Source organism: Coptis chinensis, chromosome 3 (genome assembly GCF_015680905.1).
Source record: "Coptis chinensis isolate HL-2020 chromosome 3, ASM1568090v1, whole genome shotgun sequence".
In the NCBI taxonomy this organism is placed as follows: Eukaryota; Viridiplantae; Streptophyta; class Magnoliopsida; order Ranunculales; family Ranunculaceae; genus Coptis; species Coptis chinensis.
The window spans coordinates 4,414,678-4,437,050 of record NC_141458.1 but is presented as its reverse complement, the minus strand read 5'-3'; the positions used below and the strand labels follow the sequence as shown (position 1 = coordinate 4,437,050).

The following is a 22,373-nucleotide window of genomic DNA, read 5'->3' as shown; positions in this document are numbered from 1 at the left end:
ACCCGCCTGTGCTCAGGACCACCCGTGAGAGTTACATATTTTTTGACAAATTTTTTTTTTTTTTTTTGCTAGGTAAGTTTAAATATATTAATAAAGAGAAAAATACAAAAGAATGGTTTGAGTCTGGGAAACCCAAACTTTGATTCTAAACGAGATGTTATGTGTACTCCAACAAAGCTGGGTACACAACATATAACTAGTTTTCGAACCCGTCCTACGAACAAGTGCCGTTATATTAAATTATTCTAAAAAATATTAGCAATTATACATAGCTGTAAGATATGAAAATTATATTAATCGCTCATTCAAATTTCTTGCACCACTCTCTATTAAAAGGAAGCATCAAACCTTGATAAAATTCATCGACTTCTTTTTATTGTTAAGTTTAATAATAAAAGTTTGATTGAAGTTTTGTGAGAATCCCTAATGTGACAAAGATAATATTGAAGCTACTTGAATAGCAAGACATTCACAATCATAATAAAAGAATTATGATAAACACTACTTAAAATGCAAAATTATATTTGTCAAGACATTTATTCCCCTTACATATAATACAAACATGTTTTAGGGTTATTAGTTAAATGCATTTGCATCAAGTTTATAATTTTCCATTAATTATTCTTTGAGGTTAGTTCAATGTAGTATGTTGCATCTAGTTTCCAATTTCTCATTAATTATTTTTTGAGGTTAGGTTAGTTCAATGCAGTTGCATCAAGTTTTCGATTTCCCGTTAATTATTATTTGAGGTTAGTTCAGTGCAATTGCATCCAATTTTCGATTCCCGTTATTTATTTTTTGAGGTTAGTTCAATGCAATTGCATCCAGTTTCTGATTTCTTGTTAATTATTCTTTGCGGTTAGTTCAATACATTTGCATCCAATTTCCAATTTTCTGTTATTAATTGTTCTTTGAGGTCAGTTCAATGCATTTCCATCCAGTTTCTGATTTCTAGTTAATTATTCTGTGAAATTTGTTTAATGTATTTGCATCCAGTTTCCGATTTCTCGTTTATTATTTGATAAGGTTGCATTTGCATATAGTTTCCGATTTCCCGTTAATTATTGTTTGAGGTTAGTTCAATGAATTTGCATCCAGTTTCTGATTTTCCGTTAATTATTTCTTTAGGTTAGTTCAATGCATTTGCATCTAGTTTATTTTTTGAGATTAGTTCAGTGCAGTTGCATCCGGTTTCCGATTTCCCGTTAATTATTCTTTAAGATTAGTTCCATGCATTTACATCATGTTCCCAATTTATAATTAGTTTTTCTTCGATGTTAGTTCAATGCAGTTGCATCCAGTTTCCGATTTCCTATTAATTTAATCTTTGAGGGTTAGTTCAATGCATTTGCATCCAGTTTTCGATTTCCGACAATTATTTTTTGATGTATTTGCATTCAAATTTTGATTTCCCATTAATTATTTTTTGAGGTTAGTTTAATGCAGTTATATCCATATTCTGATTTTCTATTAATTACTTTTTAAGATTAGTTTAATATTTGCATTTGCATCTAGTTTCCGATTTCCCGTTAAATATTATTTGAGGTTAATTCAATGTATTTGCATTCAATTTTCGGTTCCCCATTAATTGTTCTTTGACGTTAGTTTCATTTAGTATTATATGTACATATATTAAAATATTTGTCATTATTGTTTTGCCGTTATTTTATTTATTTTATATTATATATTTTGTGATGTTATTTTGTGTTTAATTTAATTTTCTAAATGTAATTTGTTTTGGTTTAGTATATAATTTATTTAAGCCCAACGTCTACTTTAACTGAATCTCGTTATTCCGCCGAATATATATATAATTTGAAATTACATTATAGTGTTGAAAAATTATAAATTCATAAATTTAATTGGAATATGTTGTAATTATTGTGACCAGAATTGTGATTTTTGGAATTCTTAACTATGGATAAATGTCTAAATCCCATAGTGGATGGCGCATCAAATCGAAAGGGTTTTAGGAAAATCGTTTTCGGTGGAAACTATTGTTTTTAGCAATTTAGTTTTTTGTCTCATATTTTTTTTCGTAACTAGCTATATTGGTTAGGAAAAGTTGGAGACTTTGTGAAACTCTAGATGAAATTAGTTTTTTCATAATTAGCTATAATGTTTAGGAAAAATTAGAGACTCTATGAAACTCTAGATGGGATTGTTTTCTTATTTATATCATACATTTTTATAATTAGTAATAGAGTTTAGAAAAAACTGGAGTCTCTACGAGTGCTCTAAAAAATAGATTGGTGAGGGTATAACTATAATATATATCTAAGGAATTGGAATATGTTGTAATTATTGTGGTCAGAATTATGATTTTTGGAATCCTTAACTATGAATAAATGTTTAAATCCCACAGTGGATGGCGCATCAAATCGAAAGAGTTTTAGGAAAATCGTTTTCGGTGGAAACTATTGTTTTTAGCAATTTATTTTTTTGTCTTCTATTTTTTTTTTTCGTAATTAGCAATATTGTTTAGGAAAAGTTGGAGACTCTGTGAAACTCTAGATGTGATTGTTTCCTTATTTATATCCTACTTTTTTATAATTAGTTATAGAGTTTAGAAAAAATTAGTCTCTGCGAGTGCTCCAAAAAATAGATTGGTGAGGGTATAACTATAATATATATCTAAAGATAAAGATAAATATATATTTGTTTTCTATTTTATCTCCTACTTTTTCTTAATAAGCCATGACACGTGGACACTCTAGAAACACTTCCTCAATTGAAGAGGGTAGAGCTATATATATATATATTTTTCGAACCCGTCCTACGAACGGGTGCCGTTATATTAAATTATTCTAAAAAATATTAGCAACTATGCATAGCTATGAGATATGAAAATTATTTTAATCACTCATTCAAATTAAAAGGGAAGCAGCAGATATTGATAAAACCCATTAGTTAATCTCTGATTTTATTTTTGTAATATACATTGATTAGAGCAATTTATTTGTTCAAAGATACCTGTCATTCTTTCCATGTGGTTTGATGATTGGGGATAGCTCTTAAACTCCATTTGTACACAAAACCTTGGCTAAAAAATGATTACATTTATTACTAAAAATATGATTCCATATATGTAAAAATGTCTGATAAGTCATCTCATCTCCAAGATCAAACAGATAATTACGTAGAGAGAATCATAACTCTACCATTCCCTCTTTATAATTGCCTTTAGATAATTTCTTCTTCCTGAATTTGTATGCATTGATTTCTAAGCATGTCGTTCTTTTCTGCAATCTGAAGTTTGTTGCAAATTTTTTCTATTTCTTCGTAGTTATAGTGAACTATTTCAAAGCCTATCTCACTGTGCATAAAATCAATTGCTTTTTTCGATGCTGAATTTTCTGAATCTTCTCGAGTTGTTGAATTTCCTTCTAATTGGTGATTGTCTTTGATGTTAAAGATTGGAACGTCAATTGATATTTAATATTTTGGTGCAGTGCATCAGCATATCTTTGAATTTTAGAGGGATAAGTTTTTGAAATTGAATTCGCTGCATCAATTTATAGATCAATTTATTGTTAGTAAAACACTTAAAAATTACAATTAAGCAAAAAAATATGAATGTTAAATCTGTTTACCTTTTTATTGAATTTGTTGAGACTTAAGTATCGTTCTTTATTCTCCTTGATAATGAGTTTGGTATTGTCTAAAATAATACTTCTAATATCTGTACTGGATATTCTGCGACGTGCTTCAATTCTTCTAGCCTAAACTTTAAAAAGTTAGTGATATATAACATATGAAAAATCATATTAAATAAAAAAACTTGCCTCTGTTCGTTGTTTGATATTCATTGATTTCTCGAGGAATTCGATTGTTTATTGTTGTTCTTTGAAGAACTTTCGCTTGATTTTCAACTCCTTGAAGTTGTAGTCAACAACTTCGAATTCATTAACTTTTTGTGTAAATTTAATTGCCCGTCTTGCTGCAGTGTTTTTAGTCTCTTCAATGGATTTTGATGGTACTCCTTTAAAACTTATGATTTAAGACGCACCTTCCACACCAACTACATCATTTCTCACCCTGACGCTTGCATTGTACATTCCGTTATGTATTGAACTTTCGTAAATAGGTTGATCCAGATTTAGATTTTTCATTATTTCTTCCAGCATAGGTTTGAATGACAATTCAATCCCTCCTGAATATTGCTCTGTTCTCATCTCCATAGTGATCCTTTTATGTGTTTTTGTATAAGATAGCCAAGAAAAAAATGTTATGTTCACATTGTAGTAAGTAGAAGATTATTTTTTTAATCGAAATAACTAAATGTAGCAATACACATTCAGAAAAAAAAAAGATACTTGTTTTAAAAAATCGTACATTTTATGCTTCTTGTAGATCCATATTTAGAACAGTATATCAACTTATTAGACATGATATGGCAGAATTATAAAAATTTAATAGGCAATATTGGAAAACTTTATTTGATTCATGTATTGGTAAAACTACTCTGCCTTATGGATGTGGCATTTGGAGTAAAAATACTCAACTGATACTCAGAAACAAACAGAAGGAAAGGACAGAATATAAGAGGTTAGCTAAGAGTAAATTGCCTTTATAAATTTTGTCAGTTCAGTTCAGAAAGAAAGGGACACAGAGAGAAAGAAACATCGGTTTATTTTCTCCCTATTATTTGTTGTTTACGTGTTGGCATGGTTAATGAGAAGAGTTGAAAGATATGGGGAAGGCAGGAAATTGGATTAAAACTTCTCTTGAGGGAAAGAAAGAGAATGGTAAGGGAGTTCGTGTTAAGTAATCGGCATTGTTCATATTCAGGTGAGTTCCCTACGGTACCCGTTGCTCCCCCACACCCCCTAAAGAGAAGCGGAGATGGAGTTTTGAAGATCGCAACAACATCCGGGGATATCAGTTCTATGGACTTAATTCCTACGACTCTGCGAATCAGCGGTCGCGATCTATGTTGGAAACGGAGAATGACAGGGAGGCCGAGTTCAATGTGAGCATTTCGTGGCTTCGTAGCTTCTTGTAATGATGCGGTCATGGCAATTTTGACCCGGCCCTGCCGTTACCCAATTACGTTAAACTTCAAGAAGAAGATCAAGTGCAATTCAAAGAGTCTGCCGCAATCGGGATCTGAGGCATTCTTCCGTGCGTATCGGTATAATTTTCAAAACAATCACCATTTGTCAATATAAAGATTACCAATTAGAAGTCTCGTGTTAGATAAATCAACTCTTTGTATCTTCCATTGCAACAGGCAAGGAAAACGCTTTGTGCATTGAAAAGACTGGTGAAGTTGCAAGAACTTGTAAGGGGTTACCTTGTGAGAAAGCAGGCTGCTAGGACCCTCCGGTGTATGCAATCCTTGGTGACTGTTAAGGCTAGAGCTCGAGCCCAGAGGAGCCAGATGGCTGAGGAAACACATCTCCTTGCCCATAGGTCATCAAACTACAGAAATTTGTTGCAGGCAAATCACATTCGACCAACATATAATGTAAGCCTTCTAGAAATCAGTCCATATGTTAAACATTTCTATATAAATAAAATTACCACATGCATCCTACTGAAAATAGTTTGCACTACTTAAGAGCATAACCACTATTATGATGGGAGAATCTCTCTTATAAATGAAAGCAATACAAATTCTTCACCCTTTAATCTGCAATCTGATTTTTCTGCATGTAGATGGATAGACACATTGAAGACAATGTCAAGGTTGTGGAAATGGATTTTGGGCAATCTAGAGGGAGTACAAAGAGCAGGAATGGCTATTTAACCAACGATCATGTTGAAAGGGCAGATCAAAGATATTCACCACATCATTACGCAGAACTAAAGCAAAACTGTCTCTGCCACATGTTATTACCAAAGATGAGCCCTAATGCCTACAGTAGACATTTTGATGATTACTCAGTGAGTACAGAACATAGCAACTCTTGTCACAACTCAAGTGTGTCAAAACCTGATCCAAGTTTATTAATTATCTTTCAGTTTTGGTCAAAGCTATTGTAATAATGATGCTTTCTAGCTTAAACCTTTTTTTCATCTGTTGCAGCTAGCTGTTCTAGCAGGAGATTTCCTGCTTTCTAGAGCTTGTGTAACACTTGGTTCATTGATATTGAAATTATTCTTATCCGGAAAATAAACATTATTTTGATATTGAAATTATATATCTAAAGCTAATATAGTTGATATGGTAATTCCATTGATTTGATATTTGTGTTTAATTTTTAACTGCTCTGTCTCAATTTTTTAAGCTTTCAACCCTAAGTCCCTTTTAAGATTATCTCTTTTATACATGTTTATAGGGGAGACAAATGTTGATCATCTAGCTATTTTAGGAATGTAAAATATAAGAACAAACCTTAATCCCATAAAATATAATTTTGATTTCCTTTACCCCCAGCCTTACATGTTGTGTTTTCAAGTAATTTTATCTACCCCGTGTTTTCAAGTGTGTGGAGTGTGTGGAGCACTCCTAGGTGCTTGTTGGATCCATGGAAATCCTGATTAGAGAAAAAAGGAGAAAGAAGCTTGATGGAAGTAGAGGATGGGATTATACATGAGTTATTTCTTTGGTGACATTACGCACCCAAAGTCAAAAGAGATCAAGGAAGCAGCTATTGGAGGATCTTTTTAGGACATCATTTGGACTATTTACTTATTTGGAATCCCCATTAGGATTGTAAAGAACCTTAGAGTGTGTGAGGATTTCCCTCCTCTGTGATCGTCAAATGCGTCTCTGATTATGAGGAGAGAGATTGTTGAGGGATAACATGAGGTTTCACCATTTTCATAATCGATTGTGCTCTTGTGGTAATTTGTGGTGATTTAGGAGAGTTTATATAATGGAGTTGCAAAACTACCCGATAATAAAAAAAAAATCTAGACATCTAAGAATGTTGGTGCCTAATTCTTTGCAGAGACTTTGTGTTATGTTTTTTTTTTAAAGATCTTATGGTATTTGGCATTAGAATACTGAAGGAGGAACTCACTATCTCATTAATATTTGGAAGACACAGTCCAGTATTTACATTGTTGAATGTTCGGGGCATCCACTTATTTACAATTACTCACTTCTTTTTGTTGGAAATAATGTTGGATAAAGAACCGGGATAAAGATAAACCACTAGGATAAGGATAACCATCTGATATGGGATGAGTGTAGGACTCTATCCTATCTGATGTTAGATGAGTATATGACTCTATCCTATCTGATATTAGATGAGTATAAGACTCTATCCTGTCTGATATTAGATGAGTATATGACTCTATCCTATCCAATATTGAGGAGGTGGGAGAACTCTATAAATAGACCCCCACCCTCACATATTGAAAAAAACAAGAAAAACTCTCTCTCCTTTAATGGTGGCCTCCAACATTTTCTAAAGAAGAAAAGTAATTTGTGGAGATTCCATAGGTGGTAACCTCCCTAGCCATTGTCGGTTCTTGGTTCTTGGTTCATGAACAAAAGGTTGCTTCCGTTAAGTGGTTGGAACTTGACTCCACAAAGTTGAGAAAAGAAGATCTTGAGTGTGCCAAGAACATCATCTTCTCACGTAGATCAAAGCTTGGAACTTCAAATTTGTGACCAAGGTACGATCTTACATTTCATTGCGCTATTTCATGCATGTGATATAGTGTAATTATACATATCGTAGGAATCATGCATGAGATATCGGTAAAAACCTTACACTTTTAGAAGGTTAACAAATGAAACACAATGCTATGATACGAATACCTACTCCAAAGGTGACAAATGACTTATATTTTTTTCGATATCGAACACAATATAACTTGAAGTAGTCGAATTGGAAAAGTTGCTAATATTATAAAATTAAACTAAAAATTAACGGACTCAATAGTTACAAACTTTCATAAATAAGAAGTGTTAAACCTCGGCCATTAAAAAAATACTATGTGACCAACATAATAAAGTTTTGGTATTAAAGTACTAATCCTCATGGTTTTCTTTTCTTTATTATGGAACTCTCCATGCCTTTCATTCATTTAATTTTTTCTTTGAGATAATATATTTTTTCTTTGTTGTGTTTATCATCAACTAAACAATCTAGCATAATATTTTTGAGGATGTCGAGTTGATTCTGTTTCTCTTCAACTTCTATTCTTTTCTTCATAAGTTCTTTGAAATTGAAGTATTTAATTTCCATATCACGTTCATTCTTTATAAACTGTATTGCGTGAAAAGCTGCTGAATTCTCTGCTTTTGCAATAGAATATGTTGGGCTTCCATCAATTTCTTTAACTATGACGTCTTCACTGTTAAAGAATAAGTCTTTTGGTACCTTTAATGTTCTGGTGCTTTTTTGAATCGTCCGTTCTCTAATTACGTATTTGTACTGGATTTTGTTGAATGTTAAGTCCTGCTTCTAGAATTTCCTTTAGCATTTTTTTTTTTACATAAGCTGTAATTTTCATACACCATTATCTGCAATATACATAATAAAATGAAGTCAATAAATAATTGTAAATAATAAAGAAGAGGAAGAAAATAGGCTACCTGGTTTTCGATATGTGTAGTTAAATTGTTTTTTTTAGGTTAATAGATTATGTTTTACTAAGTGATTGGAAGTTTACTTTTCGTAGGTTTTTAGTTTTGTATATCTCTTAAATTTTGATATTTTGGAACAGCGAGCTTCTCCTTTTTTGCAGCCTCCACTCTATTAGGAGCATGAATTATGACACGTGTTGGGTATTTTGAAATTTGGATTTTGAGTTTTATGGTGTGGGCACGTGCAAAACGTGTGAGCGGTAGTTGTTGCATTTTGAAAGGGCATCACACCAGACACACCACAATAGACGGTCAAACTGGTAAATGAATCGTTAACTAAGGATAGCATTACCTAAAGCTAAGAAACGTAAAACTTTGGGTCCAATGCAAATACCCATATTATTGGGACGACCTAAAGCTAAATCACATTATTTTAAATTAGATTTTTTTTTAATTAGGTAGAAGCTATTGTGTTTAGAAACCTATAAGTATACTATTACTGTTGGGCCTGGGCCCAACAAATTATAACATATGTTTTATATCTCAAATTCAATTCAAATTTGAATTGCTACCTCTTTTTCCCACGCAGCTTCCTTTTACACTAAATTGCTCCAATCTTCATGGTAAGATATGTATCTGATTATGTGGATGTTACTCACACTTCAAAATCTTGGACGTTTCTTGATTCAATGGCAGAGGAGCAAAACAATAGTGATCACTTTTCAAGGGTTTATGATATTGACAAAGATTTAACCAAGAATACTTCCACCCCAGCAGTTTTTAATCAAGATCCAGATTTGAAACTCTATGAGAAGAATATTAATAGTCAAGATGATGATGATGATGATGACGCAGCTTCAATGGATTCAGTGTTATGTGTTTCCGGATCTAGGCTACTTAAGAAAGGTTTCACACAGAATGATTGCACAAGTTAGTATCTTTTTTCGCATTATTAATTTGCTTTCTTGATTATAATTTCTTAATTAGGGTTTAATTTGCATTGTATGTTCTAGAAAAGTATATAATTGAGTAATGTTGAGCATTCTTTTTTTGGCCTCAGTTATTTGACTGGTACACTTGTTAGAATATTTTTGTTGAATTGTTGCGGTTAGAAACACTAAATTTGAGGGATCATAATTTTGCTTCTGGATACACCTCTAGTTAAAGAATTAATGTAAAGGGCATACCATTAGTAAAAGAGAATGATCCTAGAATATTCAACTATCCACAGTTTGTGCTCAAGAGTCTCTATCACTTTTATTAACTAAGAAGTTGTATTCTTTGGGGTCTGTCAGTTTAAAAGGCTTTATTGAGGATGTATATAGTATAATATGTTACTCTGCAATTAGGTTGGGTTGGAGGAGAAAGTTGTTCTTGTCCGTAATTATCGGGTAACGTGGGTGCTGATGGTGTGTAGTTTTGAGAGGTGTATCTATTGAAAGAATCCATTGATTGTAAAAGTTTGATACAAATTTTTTTGGAGATGGAATCTAGGATTAGGGGGGTTTTGACTTTTGAGAGGTGGTAAAAAGCTGATGAAACCGTTTGTGAGGTGTCAGTTTCGAATGTTACCTACTTGTTTTTTTGCTGATGATATAACTATATAAGAAACAGTAGGAACAGATTTATTGGTCCACGTAACCGTGTCGGCCGCATTATTAGCCGTGTGTACATCCTTTTTACGGCTGTTCTGGAAATTGGAAAGAAGGAAAGAAAATTTTGAACGACTCTGTATATGTCCTAAAATAAATATTTCATTAAGTTATGATGAACTATAGATAATTCAAATTGAAAAAACAAAAATATAAATTTGATGGATCTAACTCTGTGCTAATCCTCATCCAATATAGAATTCAGCTTGAAAAACACTACGTTAATCCTCATCCAAATTTGATGGATTATTTGGGATGCTTAGGTAGTCCATATCCCAATTTGGTCCTCCTATAAGCAATGCTTCATTTATTGACTTCAAATAGGTATTTTCTTTTCTCAAGTTTTCAATATATTGATGAAGTTGTTTTTCTCTAGTATTTGCTTTATGTAGCTCTTCACGTTTAGTAATGACTTCTTTGTGGTTGACGTCTAAAACCTCAAATTTGTATACCTGCTATAGAAAGCGGATAGCGTTTCCTGCAGCTGCATTTTCTGAGTCCACTTTCTTAGTTTGATACGTTCCCGAAAATGATTGGCTTATAGGATAATTCGGATTTTTGAAGATTTCTCTCATTATCGGCAAATCTATTATGACATCTGCAGCGTATTGGTTGTTTTCAATCTTTGATATGAAAACTGGTTCTCCCTGAATTTTTTCCGTGATTAGAATTTCCTTCAATGCTGTCTTGAGTGAAATTTTGTGTTTGGTTTCATACTCCATGAGGTGCATTTTAAAAATTACATTAGTTTATATTATCTAGAAATAGAAAGATCACCATTGATGAGGGCATATAGTAATTTGGTATTTTTAGAACATGCAAATTTTAGGTTTTGTTTTATTGATGGATCTTTTCTTGTTTTGTAGGCTTTGTGGGAGGATACCAAATGTGTGTCAAAGTGGGCTATAGTGAATAGGTGCAGGTATATATATACCACTAAACTTTGTTCCAGCATTACATAATTTTGATATAAAAACATGAATTTTCTTATACTCTAGTTACATATATATACTATTTTACCTTATACACACACACCTTTCCCCCTTAAAATAAATTTTAAAGCATATGGATGATTTGAAAGTTGATATGTTCTCCTTAGGTCTGCTTTTATGTTTCATATAATTTCATCAATAATTGTCGTGTTGGATTGATTGACTCAATAGCTTCAACTCGAGACTTGTCTCTGCAGTCCACTTGATTTCACAATATTGAGAAGAATTATAAAGAAGAGGGTTTGACAGTTAATAGTGAGTGGCTGTTACACTATTACAGGTCTTAAGTTCAATATAGTTCAATATAATTTTGAATTAATAGAATAATAAAAAACAAACCGTTACAGGCTTATGCTAATATCTCATTTGTTTAAACTTTAATATTATTATTTGAATCATAAAAGAGAAATCTACAAAATTATTAAATAAGATACTGGAAAAGAAATAGTTTACCTTATCCATTTTTGTTAACTCTTTCTGAAGCCTTGATTGAATATCTTCTATTGTATGCAATGAAAAAAAGAAAAAGAACTCAGTTATATATGTAAAACTAATGTAAATCATACTAAAAGAAAAAACTGAAAGTTTACCTTTGTTTTTTGTTTTGTGTTAGGAGGATCGTTGGTTTTTTATATATATAGGTTTGTTTAGGTTTTTTTATGTCATTAGAAGTTTAGTATTAATAGGATTCTTATTAGATATGTTTGTTTAGGAAGTTAAGTATAAATAGCTAGGATTCTTTTGGTAGAAGAAGTCCTTATGTAGGCCTGGGAATTAGACCGTATACTTCCTTGCTAGTCGGATATCTCAAAGGCTACAAAGTTGATAAACAATTTTATGAAAGGTCCGTGTAAGATAAGAAAATAAAATAAAAGGAAAGAAGAAAGAATCCATGCACAAATGCATAAACACAAAATGAGATCGAGGGCTATACACCATTCTTCTTCATATAAGAGTTCTTTAAATTTTAGACTACCAATCTAGGCTAACTTTTACTAAAACTCAACTCTTGATTCTTCATTGCATTCTTAAATATGTATTGTGTTGTGTGTGTGTGGTGGTGGGGGGATTTTGTTGACATTGCTTGGGTTCGGTTGTAATCAACAATCTCTACTATAAAGAGGTTATAAATAAAAATTGATTGAATATAAAATAACAAAGATCATGAATCAAACCCAAGATGCTTTTGAAGTAGGATCATCCCATATCAAAAGCATTTCACACCTTCTGCGACTTGGACTTGAAAAATCCTCTATAGTGACATCGATCCGGAAGCAACATCTCAATTAATCAGACTTTGTGGTCCTTTGTCCAACCCGATAATATAAATCAAAGCGCCGGGCTTGACTAATTGCATTGAATATGTCATACCAACATTGATGATCATAAGGCACCCCACCGCCGAGGTTCAAAGCTGGAAGGCAACCATCGAGGAACATTGGCATCTTGGTATAATGTTAGCTTCCCTCCTTGCCCGAGGGAAGTATGTACCTAGAACTCTGGCGGTCCGGTCTCTCAATTTGGTATGTATTGAATAGATATCTTCAATTGACTCGTGGTTACATGGCTTCTGTTTGACATATTAAGGATTTGAAAAGATCCTTCAATTTTGTTTTCTCGATATTATATTTTCTCTGTGATTAAAGACTCAATAACTTGGGACCCCACAATATTTGTCCCTTAACAACAAAATGTGCTTATAAGCGTGATGTAATGCGGGACCACTAAAATGTTGTGTCCAACTGGGTTATCGTTATTACTAATTTTTGTTGAATTGGCCACTCAAACGGTGACATAGGGATCCTTTGTTTACCTTTGATACATGCCCTTCAATTTTGTTTGTAACATTCCCAAGCCGCTTCCCAAACATATTGGTTAAGGTATTATGAAACATATCCATGTTGGGTAGGTTTTTCGGCTCATAGACCCAAATATTCAAATTCCCATGTAATAGCATAACCTTCAAAGATCCTTTAGACGATGGAATTGGCACAATCTGTAAAGACTGACCATGGCACAATCACAAAAATAATCTACAAAAGCCAAATATTAGAAGTGATCCATTAGCCAAGTTGGGAAGATATTTTATCTATCTGAGGTAACTGTGTGAATACATCTGGCTTTTTAAGTTTGTAATTACATTGATAAAACTTATTGGACTCTATTAATTTGGCCATAGACCATAGTAGTTGAAATTTTCATTGGAGGAGCAATTTTGATGAAGTTGTCGGTTAGTACTTTGTAGATTTTAAGAGAGAAAGAGAGAGAGACTCGGTCAGTTATATATTCACCCTTTTCATATGAAGGAACTTGTGTACTTTATACTTCCTTGGTAGTCCAGGAGATTAAAACAAATCACATTGGTATCTTTGGAGATGGAGTGAAGTTCGGGTACAAAGTTGATAAACACTTTATGAAAGGTCCGTGTAAGATAATACATTCTTGTGATATACAAAAATATCTAAAGAAAAGAAAATAAAAGGAAAGAAGAAAGAATCCATGCATCGGGCAAAATGAATGTCTAGTAATGCGTGCAAAAAACAACAAATGATACTCTAGAAGCACCAAGCTTATTATTAGATAGATAGGGATACTCTAAATTCTGATTATGACAAAAGTAGAAACTCCGTTCAAAATGCCTAAGACACCCCACCCCACCCTCTCTAAAGTTAATTCTTAAGTCTAAGTACTATTACTCCATATTTCAGCTCTAGCCCCTGCTCACATCCCAAGGAACTAATGCATATCCATAAATGAACCTTGTCGTTCCTCTGTGTAGAATGTAGTCTCCTTAGGCAGTCTATTAGAGTAATCATATTACTATAGTCTCAAACTATCAATGTGATGATTATGATAAGATAGCACCGATGAAGATATCAATACAAAGTGAAAAATAAATTTTTGACTTTTCATATGATGGAAGCTGATGCAAATGTATTTCCATCGAGATATCTGTTGTCGCCTTTGGTCCCTAGCTTGATTCTTAGGTCTAACTCTTTGAAAGCTGTGAATGGCATATCTAATGCCTGAGAATCCTCAAAAAGATCTAAATGATGTTGGCTACATACTTTTTACTGATGTATTTACTTGCTTCATGCATTAAACATATAATAATCATAATAAGAAAGTCTCTCATAATTTGGTCCTAGGCGTAGTCAACCATGATGCTTGCATCTAGTCAGGTTCTTTAATAGCAACTCAGCCGATTTAACAGTTGATGTATGTCTTTAACTTACCTTGTTTCTTACTTCCATATATCCAGTATATATAAGATGTTTCTTAATATTAAGTTGTGATTTTTGCTGCCTATTTAGGTTTACTGTTGATGAGGGTGGCCGAAGGATGTCTGTTGCTCAATACTTCCAAGATAAGTATGATGTCAAAAACCTTCAAGTGGGAAGTGATTCAAAGCCAGCATACATTCCTATGGAGGTTTCTTTTTTTTTTTACTCAAGTCCTTTATGATATACATGATTATGTAATCCTATGTTTCCCAATTGCCTTGGTGCTTCTAATTCAGAAGTGTGTTTGGATGCAGATGGCTTTGCATAATGATTATAAAATGACGTCTTCTCTAAAGAATTCGGGATTGAAGTGATTCCCCAATTGGTAGTAATTCAGAATGCAAGGGTGTTTGCACCAATGGTAATTATGCTCTAGGATATTCTTGTTATTTATGATTTATGCTTAGGTAATATGTTTTTATTTTTTTTTTTGTTTTTCAGTTGAAGTACCATGATACTAGTCGAGATGTCAGGCTAGCCTCGTATGGACAGTGGAATATGATTAACGCAGTTAAATGTCTATTATATATTTGATTTTTATGACTCCTGCTGAGCTTTAGGGTTGTTCCACAGTTGAACTATTTTTAATAGTTTATCACATTTTTCATGCTGCTCTAAATATATGAGCTTTACATTTTCATCATCAGTAACCATTGATAGTATTTAAAATTATCCTTAATTTTGTGGGGAATTATTGTATTATGATAATTTTATACTTCTTGAGATGGTTAAAATAGCTTGTCTCCTTGGATGAGTATGAAGTATGAACCAACCAGGCCAATCTGTTTTCATCTTCTGATTTTATCCATTGTTAATTGGTTTGAGTGTTTGACTAAAAGACTTAACTATGCTACCCATGGTTGGGAAGAGATAGTTTGGAATACATGAAAATTGTGGTGGTCAACATATGGAAAAGCTAGTTGTGAAGTCTTGGTTATCATCTCAAGTATCATTGCACTTCCAAGAATTGATGTAACAAAGTAAATTACCAATTTCACTTTGTGGTTTTGCCTTTCCACCAGATTTGCTACTTTTTCTACAAAAATGTCACATTCGGTGTTACTGTCTTCTTGTTCGAGGCATATACGTCATTCTCTGGGCAGGCTGCATATAATGATTGGTATTTGTCCTTTTACAATGTCTTATTCACTGCACTTCCAACTCTTGCTCTGGGAGTTTTAGACCAAGATGTTTCTACACGGTTTTGTATCAAGGTATTTCCTTTATACGACTTGTTTTTGATTGTAAAGTTAAGGTGATGAATGGTAATTTTAATTATTTCTTTCATTTGTCGGTTTCCCCTCTTGTATCAAGAAGGTGTTCAGAATGTACTTTTGAGCTGGCGACGGATACTTGGCTGGATGTTCAATGGGTTGACCATGTCCCTCTTGTATGAAGAAGGTGTTCAGAATGTAGTTTTGAGCTGGCGACGGATACTTGGCTGGATGTTCAATGGGGTGACCAGTGCCGTCATTATCTTTTTTTTTCTGCACTAAAGCACTTGCTTACCCGGCCTTTCGCAAATGTGGTGAGACTGTTGGCATGGATATTCTGGGAACCACAATGTATACTTGTGTTGTCTGGGTTGTAAACGTTAGGATGGCAATCTCTCGCCAGTTACTTCACACTGATACAACATATAGTCATCTGGGGGTAGCGTTTTTAATTGGTACCTCTTCTCCTTTGCCTATGGTTCTATGCCTCCCAATCTATCAACAAATGCCTACAAAGTCTTCCTTATAGCTTGTTCTCCTGCACCATCTTACTGGCTCCTTGTGTTGTTTGTGGTGATTGCTGCGGTTATTCCTTACTATTCATATACATCAATTACAATGCGTTTCTTCCCATGTATCATCAAATGATTCAGTGGATAAGACAGGAGGGTCAGTCTAATGATCCCGAATACTGCAACATGGTGCATCAAAGATGTATTCGCCAACGACGGTAGGTTTTTTGCAAGAGCGGAAGCAAGATCCGAAGCCAAAGAAAATGAGGACACGGTGTATCTTCATATCAACACATACACACCTCCTCCAAGTCAGATTTCATCAAAGCGGTATTCTTTTGTTCCTTTGAATGGACTTGCTTTACCATTTTCTTCTTTTGATTGGCATCTCTTGCTACCTATTCTTCCGCCCATCTGTTTTTTTGATAATATTCCCATGTCACGTAAACCTTAAGGATTACTAAATGTTTATCATCTTTTATAAAGAAGATTATGTTATTTTGTGGCTTAGAGTGCAAGTATAGGAATAGGAATTTATGAATTGTACTCAAATTGAACTCACAAATTTCAGATTGAATTAATGAATTAAAGTAAATAAATCCAAAGACACTACTAAATACCTCAAATAGTTTAAAACCTAAACATCATTAATGTATCTCAAAGTACAGAAGTTGTTGATGAAATATGAATAAATCCTAATAAAATTCCTAGTAATCTTCCATCTTAAGGCGATATTTTTCATCCTTTGATCTCTTTGTTGTCCTCATTTTTCTCTGTTTCTGAATCTTTACGGGATATTTTTGATGGAGGATTTTCTTCAACATAGTCTTCATCGTCTTCTAATATATCCGTAACGCTAAATGAATTGAAGGGAACTTTTCTTTTATACTATACTCATTCAGCTTAACTTTGAAAATATACTCCTTCCCCGCATTCTTTTCAAGCTTTTCCTTAATTTCTTCAGTACTTTTTCCCTGCTTTTTGACAAAATAAATATAGGTACGGTTCAATTACGAACTTTGTATCATTTTATAAATTAATTTTTCGTATTAAGTAATGTACTTGCCTCAGAAGTCAGCTCCATTATTTTTTGGATAGGAAACTCAACTATTTTCTGCGCCTTTTTACCAAAGACGACAAAAGCTGTTTGATCTCCACTTTCATCTTGTACGCATAGTTTAAGTAGGTACCTGTTGATGTTTTAAAGTTGGAATTAGTAATGAATTATAAAATCGAAGATGTAGTATTTATTAGTGATTTCTTTACCTGTCTTGTGGAGTCTTGTATGTTGTTTCACAATTAGTACAAAAAGGTTCCGATTCTTTGTCAACATGCTTATAAGTGCAGTTATCGCATGATTTGTAGCTCCACTGGTTTCCAAATATCTTCACAAACTTTGCCCTGCAAGTGAATTGCTTTCCCTGCTAAAAATATGTTTATTAGTTCAGTTTTTATTAATTTCAACACGGTATTATTTATGCATTTACTTGGTATACCTAATTGTGTTTCTTTTCCTAGTGAAATTAGCTCCGAAATTGAGACTCTGTCTTGATTCATTAGTTCTTTCATTGAAGTAGGTTCGTCTGTCACTGCTTGTTCAATTTGAACTCTTGTATTTCTAATTTGATATCTACGAAAAACAAATTAGGGATAAGTCATATTTGTTAATACTTTTGTGAGGAATAGTAATGCTTGTGTTAACGAATATCACCTGTTTCTCATCTGGTCAACGTGGCCAAAATGTTCCAAATTCAAGTGCAACTTTGTCGCAGATGTTAAACAAAGTTTGTATTCCTCTGTAAAATATGAAGATTCAAAACATTAGATTTGTACTTACTTCCATTATATATGTTTAACAGTCTATATAACTGATGATTAAGAATTGTACTTACTTCCAATCATTTTTAGGTATAATGATGTGATGATGAGCATCATATCTTCTTCTTGATTGCTGATATTTGCCAGTCTATTGGAGTTCCCATAAAGCTATAGTAAGCTCACTTCCCCTGATTACGTATTTACATAGTTATCTGTGTAAGAAATTAAGTTAAAAAATAATTTATGTAGATTTTGTTTACCTTTCATTTTGTATTGTGATTTCCCTAAATCCCTGAGGTTTCTTTGGCCCAACTCTGATAAGTTTTCCTATGAAATCTGATTTATAGACATTGTTAGAAATTAGTTATAATAAACAATAGGGTATGTATAAAGAAATCACCTTTGGTATGAAAAACTGAGATATCCTTTGTTTTCATAAGATCTTCAAATTCTAAGAACGAAAAATTATATCTGTTGAATGTCGTCCCAATTTCTTTCGAAGGAGATACTATAGTATCTTTTGTGAAAGAAATAGTGTACTTAGATCTTACTGGACGATATCTTCCGGTTGTTTCTTTGACTTCAAATTTATCAATTACAAATATGTCTCCTTATATCAGTTTCTTTTCAAACATGTGTTGGATTCCTGGTGAAATCTTTGCATGAATTTGATTTGACTGTACAATGTAATATAAGTGGATTAAAATTCAAAAATTAAAAGAAGTAATTTTTTGAGTCTGTTCTACCTTTTCGTCAAGTAGCAGCATGTGTAGACCATATGATTGTGTATTGTCCTGTAGATTAACAACTTCCCACATTCTGCTTATGCGTGCTCGAACTTTCCAACTGCCAGATTTGTCGTTCACCTCATCGAAAAAATTGAATTTCCAGTCATAATGTTCTGTTACAGTATATCTAGCTATTAGAATTACAATTCTTATCACAATTATGATGAATATATAACCGTTTTGCTATGTATGCATGGATAGATGTATTATTTATGCTGAGTTCATGGATTAAAATAACAACAATTTATTAATACTATTAAAAAATCTAATAAGATTGAAAAAGAAATTATTGTCATGTGTACCTTTTCTCTGTAGTAACTCTATTAGACACCAATTTGTAATATCATGGATCAATGTACATGCCCACTAACTCATGTGTCTAAGGTTGAACCTTAGCCACATGACTTGCCATTAACGTACATTAATTTATGTCCAGATTCGTTTCTTATTAAGGAGATAGTTATCAGTTGAGAATTATATTCAATTACAATTACTTGAGCTACAATAAGTCTTTGCTCTACACATATAAATACAAAACTATTTTTCATGGTGCCTTTAAGATACCTCATTATCTTCTTGACAGCCTTCCAGTGTGCGACCCCAAGATTTGTTTGGAACCTTGATACTAACCCAACTGCATAGTAGATGTCTGGCCTTGTACACAACATTGCATACATAAGGCTTCCGACTGCGTTTGAGTATGATACATTTTTCATAACTTGAGTTTCAGTAGGATTCTTGGGAGACATTTTAGAACTCAAAGACTCTCCTAGACTTACTGGGAGATCCACTTGCTTGCAATCAGTCATGTTGAATCTTTCCAAAATCTTCTTGATATATGTCCCCTGAGACAGATAACAAGCGTTTGGGCCGATCCCGAGTTATTTTAACTCCTAAGACATAACTAGCTTCACCCATGTCCTTCATTTCGAAGTTTAATGACAACCACTCCTTAGTGGAATTTATCAATGCCTTATTGTTACCTGCTAACAAAATGTCATCCACATATAGAGATAGAATCACAAAACCATTTTTAGATGCCTTGACATATACGCAATGGTCCTCATTTACCATTTCGAATTTGTTGTCTTAAAGCATAGCTTCATGGAATCTCAGATTCCAATGTCTAGAGGCCTATTTTAAACCATATATGGATGCATTCGGTTTACACACTTTGTGTTCGACCCTTGATTGAAAAACCGATTGGGTTGATCCATATAGATTTCCTCTTGCAATTCTCCATTGAGAAAAGTAGTTTTGACATCCATCTGGTAAAGCTCTAAATCTAAGTGGGCAACCATTGACAAGAGGAGACGTATGGAGGCAAATCTCACTACTGGACCTATCCCGGCTTATGTGGTCTGTCGCTGCTGAATCTACAATCCAATATTGTGATGAATCAGACAACATGGCGATTTTATCACATTGACAAGATTTTAAAGTAAAACTTACCTCAGGAGAAGGACATGCCCTAGCATAGTGTCCCATCTGATGACAACGGAAGCTTTCAACACTAGTCATGTCTATCGACTTCCTAGGTTTCTTTTGTTGTGGGTCAGGCTTGGCCTTTTCCTTGCCTTTCCCTTTTCCACTTTTCTTGTTCCAAGGAGCCTTCCTCTTTTTGGAGTTGACAACATTTGCTTTAGTTTGAACAACATGCTTTTCATTGAGAAGCCTTTGTTCCTCAAGCTCACATTTCCTCTGCACCTGTGCAAAGTTTGTGATACTGTCGTCATGCGTTAAGATAAGACGAAATTGTTCCCAAGCTTTAGGTAAAGACCTAATGACGACTTGAATTTCTTTCATTTTGCGGGACTCGCCCTGCTTGGGCTAACTCAAGAACCATGTTCCTCATCACCATGCAATGTTGTGTCATAGAGGTATGGGGCGAGCCTTTTGATAAATTTGTCAAAGCTCATTTGTAGCCTCCTCGGTCAATAAAGTAGTACCCTCAAGGTCCGCCTTTATCGCTTCCCATAGCTCTTTAGCCGATCCAAGGCCATCATACCGCATCATGAAGTCATTCCTCATGGTGCCAAGTATGGCAATTCGGGTAACATTGTCCGCTTGTATACTCATTGTACTTCCTAAGCAAAGAAGATAAGTAGCTTGTGTTATTCCTTCCGGTAGTAGGGTTACATGCATCGTCTTAGTTATTACGTTAATGACCTTCCTATATCCGCGAATTAGCCTAACTTTCCTAGACCAAAGTTAAGTAATTATTATCGTTTAACAAGTCCTTTTCGGGTAGCATCGTAAATGGGGATTTTCCATCGGGTGCCATTCTATCAAGTTTGAATTCCAAAAATAAGATACTACGAATAAGAATCATCTCTTAAAATAAATCTAAGTAATCCGCATTTTCACATATGAGATGATCATGATAATCTACTAGCATGATTCTAGCCATTAAATAAAATCAATGCATTTGACTATCAATAGCATAGAATATGCAAAAAATCTACTACTTAAATTTCCATTTAATAAAATTGTTTCTACACAAAGGAGTTTTCTATCTTTCAAAAACAATGTGGAACTAAAAAGAGCTAGTCAGCCATGAACATAGAAACGTCCTGGGTGCCCAGGGGAGTCATCATCATTCTCACAGTCACTATCAGCTATTTGAAAATTACTAGCCACTTCCTCTGTTTCCCTGTGAGGTGGGAAAATAAACCCTGATGACACATCATATGAATTTGGTTCCCAAAGATCGCCCCATAATCGATGTAGGAGAGATTTAAGTGGTCGAGCCTCATTCCTATCCCTGAATAGGATTTGGGGCTCTTTGGTGTATATTCTCGGTGATGGTGGCTCTGTCTTTATCTTATCGATTTCAAGACGAAGACTATTTTGCAAAACTCTCCTATATTGCTTTCGGTCATGCGTTTCTTGGAAGCCCGTCTCCCAAGATCCGGTTCAATTTTCCTACAAGTCTCGAATTCATATGCGACTTAGGCATTGTGCCTTAGTTTTCATATGACCGTTGATAGAAAACATACAATTTTATTTACATGCAATAGTAAAATCCAGATTTAAATAATTCTTCGCATGGTAAAAATAAACATCCTAATGTCAATTTTAATCGTGGAAAAATAAAAAATTTAAAGGAAAAAAATTTTCCTAAAAAAATTTTCCACTAAAATAGCCAAATTATTTCCCATAAATAATTTATTTTGCAAAAAAAAATTAAGCAATTTCTAATTAATTTTAAACAACCTAATTATTTAAAAATTAATTAAAAGATTTTGAAAAAAACAGCTTTCCAAAAAAAAATGTAGATCACAAGATCAAAACTACAAACAAAATCATGCAAACCATGGAAAACCTGGCTCGATGCCAATGTAGGGTTTTACCGATATCTCATGCATGATTCCTAACGATATGTATAATTACACTATATCACATGCATAAAATATAGTGAAAGGAAAGATCGTACCTTGGTCACAACTTTCAATTTGAAGTTCCAAGCTTTGATCTACAGGAGAAGATGTTGTTCTTGGCACACTCAAGATCTTCTTCTTCTCAACTTAGCTAGAGTCAAGTTCCAACCACGAATGGAAAGCAACCTTTGTTCACTAACCAAGAACCAACAATGGCTAGGGAGGTTACCACCTATGGAATCTCC

The 22,373-nt window shown here is 33.6% G+C and overlaps 2 long non-coding RNA genes and 1 pseudogene across 3 annotated transcripts in view; 2 read left to right on the top strand and 1 right to left on the bottom strand.

Moving 5' to 3' along the window:
• The window catches only part of LOC147507410 (uncharacterized), a 53,369-nt gene extending 47,236 nt beyond the window's left edge, over positions 1–6,133 (top strand). Inside the window, exons 2-3 of one of the 2 annotated variants that reach the window (XR_015217655.1) lie at positions 5,234–5,470; positions 5,662–6,133. This is a non-coding gene — a long non-coding RNA (uncharacterized LOC147507410). Of the gene's footprint in view, positions 1–5,152; positions 5,471–5,661 lie in introns of those variants that run through there. The other variant, XR_015217654.1, reaches the window with a different exon arrangement.
• LOC147507411 (uncharacterized) lies at positions 2,792–4,715 on the bottom strand. The gene is made up of 2 exons (XR_015217656.1): positions 4,506–4,715; positions 2,792–4,469 (listed from the first exon to the last, which is right to left on the bottom strand). It is a non-coding gene; the product is annotated as an uncharacterized LOC147507411 (long non-coding RNA).
• A 6,378-nt stretch (positions 6,134–12,511) lies between the features above and the next one.
• Positions 12,512–16,492, top strand: LOC147507409 (phospholipid-transporting ATPase 10-like; annotated as a pseudogene).
• Positions 16,493–22,373: the final 5,881 nt, after the last annotated feature.